The sequence below is a fragment of the Galeopterus variegatus genome, unplaced genomic scaffold (assembly GCF_000696425.1).
Source record: "Galeopterus variegatus unplaced genomic scaffold, G_variegatus-3.0.2 Scaffold3555, whole genome shotgun sequence".
NCBI lineage: Eukaryota > Metazoa > Chordata > Mammalia > Dermoptera > Cynocephalidae > Galeopterus > Galeopterus variegatus.
In genome coordinates this window covers 108,147-113,789 of record NW_007729666.1, presented here as the reverse complement: position 1 = coordinate 113,789, position 5,643 = coordinate 108,147, and the positions used below count along the sequence as shown (strand labels likewise).

Below are 5,643 nucleotides of genomic sequence, written 5' to 3'. Positions count from 1 at the left end.
GCTGGTGCCAACACCCAAGCCCACCCACGCCAAACATCAGTCAGTCACAGGTCAAGGCTCACCTCCTGCCCAGCCCCGTCCAATCAGTTACCGCCCCGTCCACTCTCTCTCCCGCCCCAAAGCACAGCACCCTATAAATGTACACACAGTCCTTGAATAAAGCAGAACTTTTCTGGTGAACTGTTAACCCGGGTCTCACGTGATTCCTTTGTCCGTGCGTCCCTTCATGGGTGACTCCAGTTTGATTTTGAATTTGGTCTGTTAGCACCTACTGCAGGAGCTCAGTCCAAAACAATAAACTCCCATAATTTTTAATTAAGAGTATCAACTGCTACAGAAAAACTGGAGAGGGAATTGAATGCCTTCCAAAAAATATTTATTTAAATACTTTAAAAAATACATGATTTCTATAAGATTCCAATGATCATTTAACTGCTTCTTTGTTTTAAAGCATCCTTTTTTTAATTTTATTTTCTTGTTTGCCTTTTTTCTTTCTGCCTCTTGTTTTCATCTGCAAATTGGATTATTTTTACCTTTGCAGAACAGGTCTTAGTATAAGTTACTTGATTCTTTTTCTAGTTTGATTAACTGACCTCATTTAATAGCTTTTTACTATTGTTCTAAATGGAATATACATTAAGGACTCCATGTTGTTTATTTTAATTTTGTTCATTTCCATGTCTTCTTCTGCTACTGCCCTCAGCTCTCTATTCACTGAAATATATTTCACAAGCAATGTTTCTACTTTGTTTTCATGTCTGCCAAGCAAAGCAAGGAAGTTATAAATGTTAACCTAATGTTCTGGAGACAAGCCACTAAAGATAAAAAGTACTAGCACATCAAATCTGATTTGATAAATGAAATCTATTATTATTATGATTAGTAAGTAAACCTAGAAAATGAAACGCAGAGGAAGCACTGCTACTGTCATCTTTATTTTAAATTTTAGGAATCAGTCAATTCTGTCNGATTTCTATAAGATTCCAATGATCATTTAACTGCTTCTTTGTTTTAAAGCATCCTTTTTTTTATTTTATTTTCTTGTTTGCCTTTTTTCTTTCTGCCTCTTGTTTTCATCTGCAAATTGGATTATTTTTACCTTTGCAGAACACGTCTTAGTATAAGTTACTTGATTCTTTTTCTAGTTTGATTAACTGACCTCATTTAATAACTTTTTACTATTGTTCTAAATGGAATATACATTAAGGACCCCATGTTGTTTATTTTAATTTTGTTCATTTCCATGTCTTCTTCTGCTACTGCCCTCAGCTCTCTAATCACTGAAATATATTTCACAAGCAATGTTTCTACTTTGTTTTCATGTCTGCCAAGAAAAGCAAGGAAGTTATAAATATTAACCTAATGTTCTGGAGACAAACCACTAAAGATAAAAAGTACTAGCACATCAAATCTGATTTGATAAATGAAATCTATTATTATTATGATTAGTAAGTAAACCTAGAAAATGAAATGCAGAGGAAGCACTGCTACTGTCATCTTTATTTTAAATTTTAGGAATCAGTCAATTCTGTCATCTCTTTGGGGACAGCAAGATTTCAGAGTGCTTGACACTAAATCCATAAAAATAAAATCTGCAGTAGTTTTACAGTTCATGAGGAAATTAAAAATATATGTGTGTGTAAATAAATAACTGAAATACATAATTAAACAGTGAGGTATGGGACATTTTTTCTGACCATAAAAGATTGAGTTGCATGGAACTTTCCCTACAATAAAATCTTACAGAAACTAATTAAAATGTATGAAACTGATCTTTTCAAACATTCAGAAAAACAGAAAGAGACTGTGATACAAATATAGGAAAATTATGCAGGGAAGCCTATACTGTTCCTGCCTTTCCATCTGGAGACATTTTTTTTTTCAGTACCCTCATGTTTGTTTGAGAAAGGAAGAAAGGAAAGCCTGGGTCACCCCCCCCTTCCCTCTTTGTCCCAGCTAAGCTAGCTTCACTTTGCCTCCTATTTGTGGGCAAGGGGGTAGGAAAAGGTGGGCATGGGGGCCTCAGGGACTAGCAGAAGAGGTGAGCAGGGTGAGAGGTGGGTCCCAAGGGGAGATGCAGGGTGCCCAGGATGGGAAAGGATGGCTAGCCTCATGTTTTCTTGCAGTGCCAGGGTGGGAGGCTGTAGTGTGTGTCCAGAAGAGCCCAGTGAGCAGACTGTCATTCAAAATTATCTTATTCTCTACCCTCTTTTGGGTCCTGTTACAAATCCCCAATCTCCTCCCAATTCCTCTTCCCCTACTATGCCCCAGGTGAGCAGGGTGAGAGGTGGGTCCCAAGGGGAGATGCAGGGTGCCCAGGATGGGAAAGGATGGCTAGCCTCATGTTTTCTTGCAGTGCCAGGGTGGGAGGCTGTAGTGTGTGTCCAGAAGAGCCCAGTGAGCAGACTGTCAGTTACATGTGTGTGAAATGGGAAAGTACCAGGGGTGCTGGATTTCTTGAGGTTTTGCTCCCATCTGACCTGGTCTCCTATTTGCCCTTCCAGGCCTCAGGTTGCCTCATCTGTGGTATGAACAGGTATTCAACTATTCAGGGTGCATGTGGGGAGGAGGAAGGGAGGTGGGGACTGGGTGGGGTTGGAGCAAATCTAGGGGGTGGCAGGCACACAAGCAGGGGTAGGACCCCAGCAGGTGGCTACCATAAATGCTACTGGAGTTTAGCCATCCTGAGCTATACTGTTTTGTGCTGAACATCCCTTTCTCTCTGTGCCTATTTCTCCTTTGTCCCTCCCCCTCCCATCCCAGCTGCCTGCTAAGCCGACTTCTCACCATCATCCTCCTGGTGGGCATCACCATCGTGGCTGTTCTTGTCTTCCTTGGACAGGTGGGCCTGGGAGCCCAGCACCTGCAGCGATAGGAAGCCAGTGTCCACAATGACCACCAGCAGTGCAGGTGGCTGCAGCCCCATGGGCAGTGTGGTCAGAGGCAGGGCCAGAGCCCAAAGCTGGGACAACTTGTGGGCTTGGAGCTGCTGTGGATGATGGAGTTCAGCTCAGGAGCAGTGACCTGCTTAGCCCTCTGGATAGCTCCCAAGATCTGCTGCTTGTGCTCTTGGGAGAGGTACTGCAGGACCTGGGCACACATCCCTTTCAGCCTCTTGATGATTTCAGCCTGCCTGTGCATCTCGATGTTTAGGCCATAGGACATCTCATAGTACATCACATAGTGATGCTGCATCTCCGACTTCTCCTTGGCCAGCTTGTAGCATTCGAGCTTCAGGATGATAATGACCCTGCAACAGTTGAAATTCATCTTTGATGCAGTGGTAGGAGTCAGAGGTGGTGAATTTCGGTTGCTGGATTAGGTGCGATGAACCCAAGTGCCTGCTTTCTGGAAACATGTCAGTCACGGCCTGGGGGTGCAGACTGCACCCTTGTGGGGATACATGCGGCCCAGCCTTTGCCCAGGCGCCCGATCTGTGGCTCCCAGGGCCACCTCCACAGCTTCTCATACCCAGCTTCGTCCATTTCCTGCACCCCCTGACAATTTTTATTTTAATTTATTTTAATTTTTTTTTAGATAATGTATTAAACATACATGTGTGGTACAACGATGATTTCCAATAATTCTATATAATGTGTGATGGCTAGGTCAGTATAGTTAGCTTATTTTTCATTACAATACACAACCATTCTTTGTGTCCCTCAACCAATTCCTCATTAGCCCCTCCCGCACTCCCCTCCCCCTTTCCACCTCTAATAACCACAGTTCTTTCCTCTCTCTAAAAGTTCATTGTATTACTGTGATTGTTGTTTCTGTCTGTCTCTTTTTATTGTTTGTTTATTTATGTATTCAGCTCCCTGTTATGACTCTGTGTATCACATAAACATACACATCAGTGCTCACACACACACGGATGGGCACATTACAAACACACATTCCAGGGTACTTTGAAATCAAATTGGTTAACAGTGATAAAGAGAAACGTTTTAAAGGAACAAGAAGAAAAGGACATCTTACATTTACGGGGGAAAATAGAAATAAACACAGGCCTCATAATGGTAACAATGCAAACCAGAAGACAAAGGAACAACATGCTTAAAATGCTTAAAAAATTATCAAACCAGGATTCTATATCCAGCAAATAGCTCTCAGAAATGAAGGCAAAATAAAAGCTATTTCAGAAAATAAAATCTGAGTGAATTTGTTGCCAGCAGATGCACACTATGAGAAATATAAAAGGAATTTCTTCTGGTTAAAGGATAAAGATACTAAATGAAACTTTGTATCTACAGAAAAGAATGAAGAGTTAATGGCATCACCAAATATTCAAGATTTTTTGTTCTTTTAAAATTTACCTTAAAGATAAATGTTTAAAACAAAAACAATGTGTACTGTACAGTTAAAGGATCTGGCTATCACATCTTGGGCATCAGTGGTGACAGCCAGCTTTGTACCCCATAAATATTCATAACCAATAAAAAAAAAGGATGGTGAAATGTTTGACAACAATATATGAAGAACAGGAGGTGAGAAATGGAAATATACTGCGGCATGGTTCTTACAGTACATGTGAAGTAATATAATACTATTTAAAGGTAGCTTGTGAGTCAGTGAAACAAATGAAACAAAAAACATTGTGAACCTAGAGCAATGACTTTAAAAAAAAGTATTAAAAAGAAGCATAGTCAAGATGTCTCTAGTGGTGGGAAAATAGAATCCTACAAATGAGAAAGAGCAGATTGAACAGATAAACAAAACAATTGGCAAAATAGTTGATTTAAACCATATCAAAAATAACATTACATTAAATTTACTTTATTATATGTAAATTGTCAAAATACTCAAATGTCATAAATTGGCATATAGGATGAAAAAGCAAAACCCAACTAACTGCAGTCTAAAGAAGATACACTTTAAGGACAAAGACATATACAGGTTAAAAGTAGAAGATGGAGAAAGATATACTATGCAAACCGTAAAAATATGAAAGCAAGAGAGCACGACTATCTTGACGTCAGACAAAGTAGACTTCAGAATAGGGAATATCAGAATAAAGGGGAGCATTTAGTAATGAAAGAAGAGTTAATTTATCAAGAGAACATACTCATAAATGTGTATGCGCCAGATAATATAAGTCCAAAATATATGAAGTAGAAAATGACAGAAATTACAAAGGAAATAGATTTATCCAAAATTATAGTTGGGATCAGAGTAAAGAATACAGCACATAGGTAGAAAATTAATAAGCAGATAGAAGATTTGGAGAACAACCATTTAATATTTAAAAAACAGTCCATCCAATAACAGCAGAAAAGACATTATTTTCAAGTGCACATGGAACATTCACCAAGACAGACTATATACCAGTCTATTAAAAAGAAATCTCAGTAGATTTCAAAAGATTGAAATCAAACAGAATATATTTTTTGACCACAAGGGAATCAAATGAAAAATTGATAAATAAAATATACATGGAAAATTGCCAAAATTTAGAAATTGAACAATATATTTCTAAATAAGATTTAGGTCAAAAAGTTAAACACACTATATAACTTACCAATTTTCCTCGTAGGTATTTACCCAAGATAAATAAAAACACATATCCACCCAAAGAATTGTACATAAATGTTCATAGCAGGCTTATTCCTGAAAGCCCTAAAGTATAGATTACCAAAATTTTCA

At 38.7% G+C, this 5,643-nt stretch overlaps 1 pseudogene; it reads right to left on the bottom strand.

Annotated features, from left to right (window-relative positions):
• Positions 1 to 2,770: 2,770 nt before the first annotated feature.
• LOC103601023 lies at positions 2,771 to 3,469 on the bottom strand (annotated as a pseudogene).
• Between the last annotated feature and the right edge of the window lie 2,174 nt (positions 3,470 to 5,643).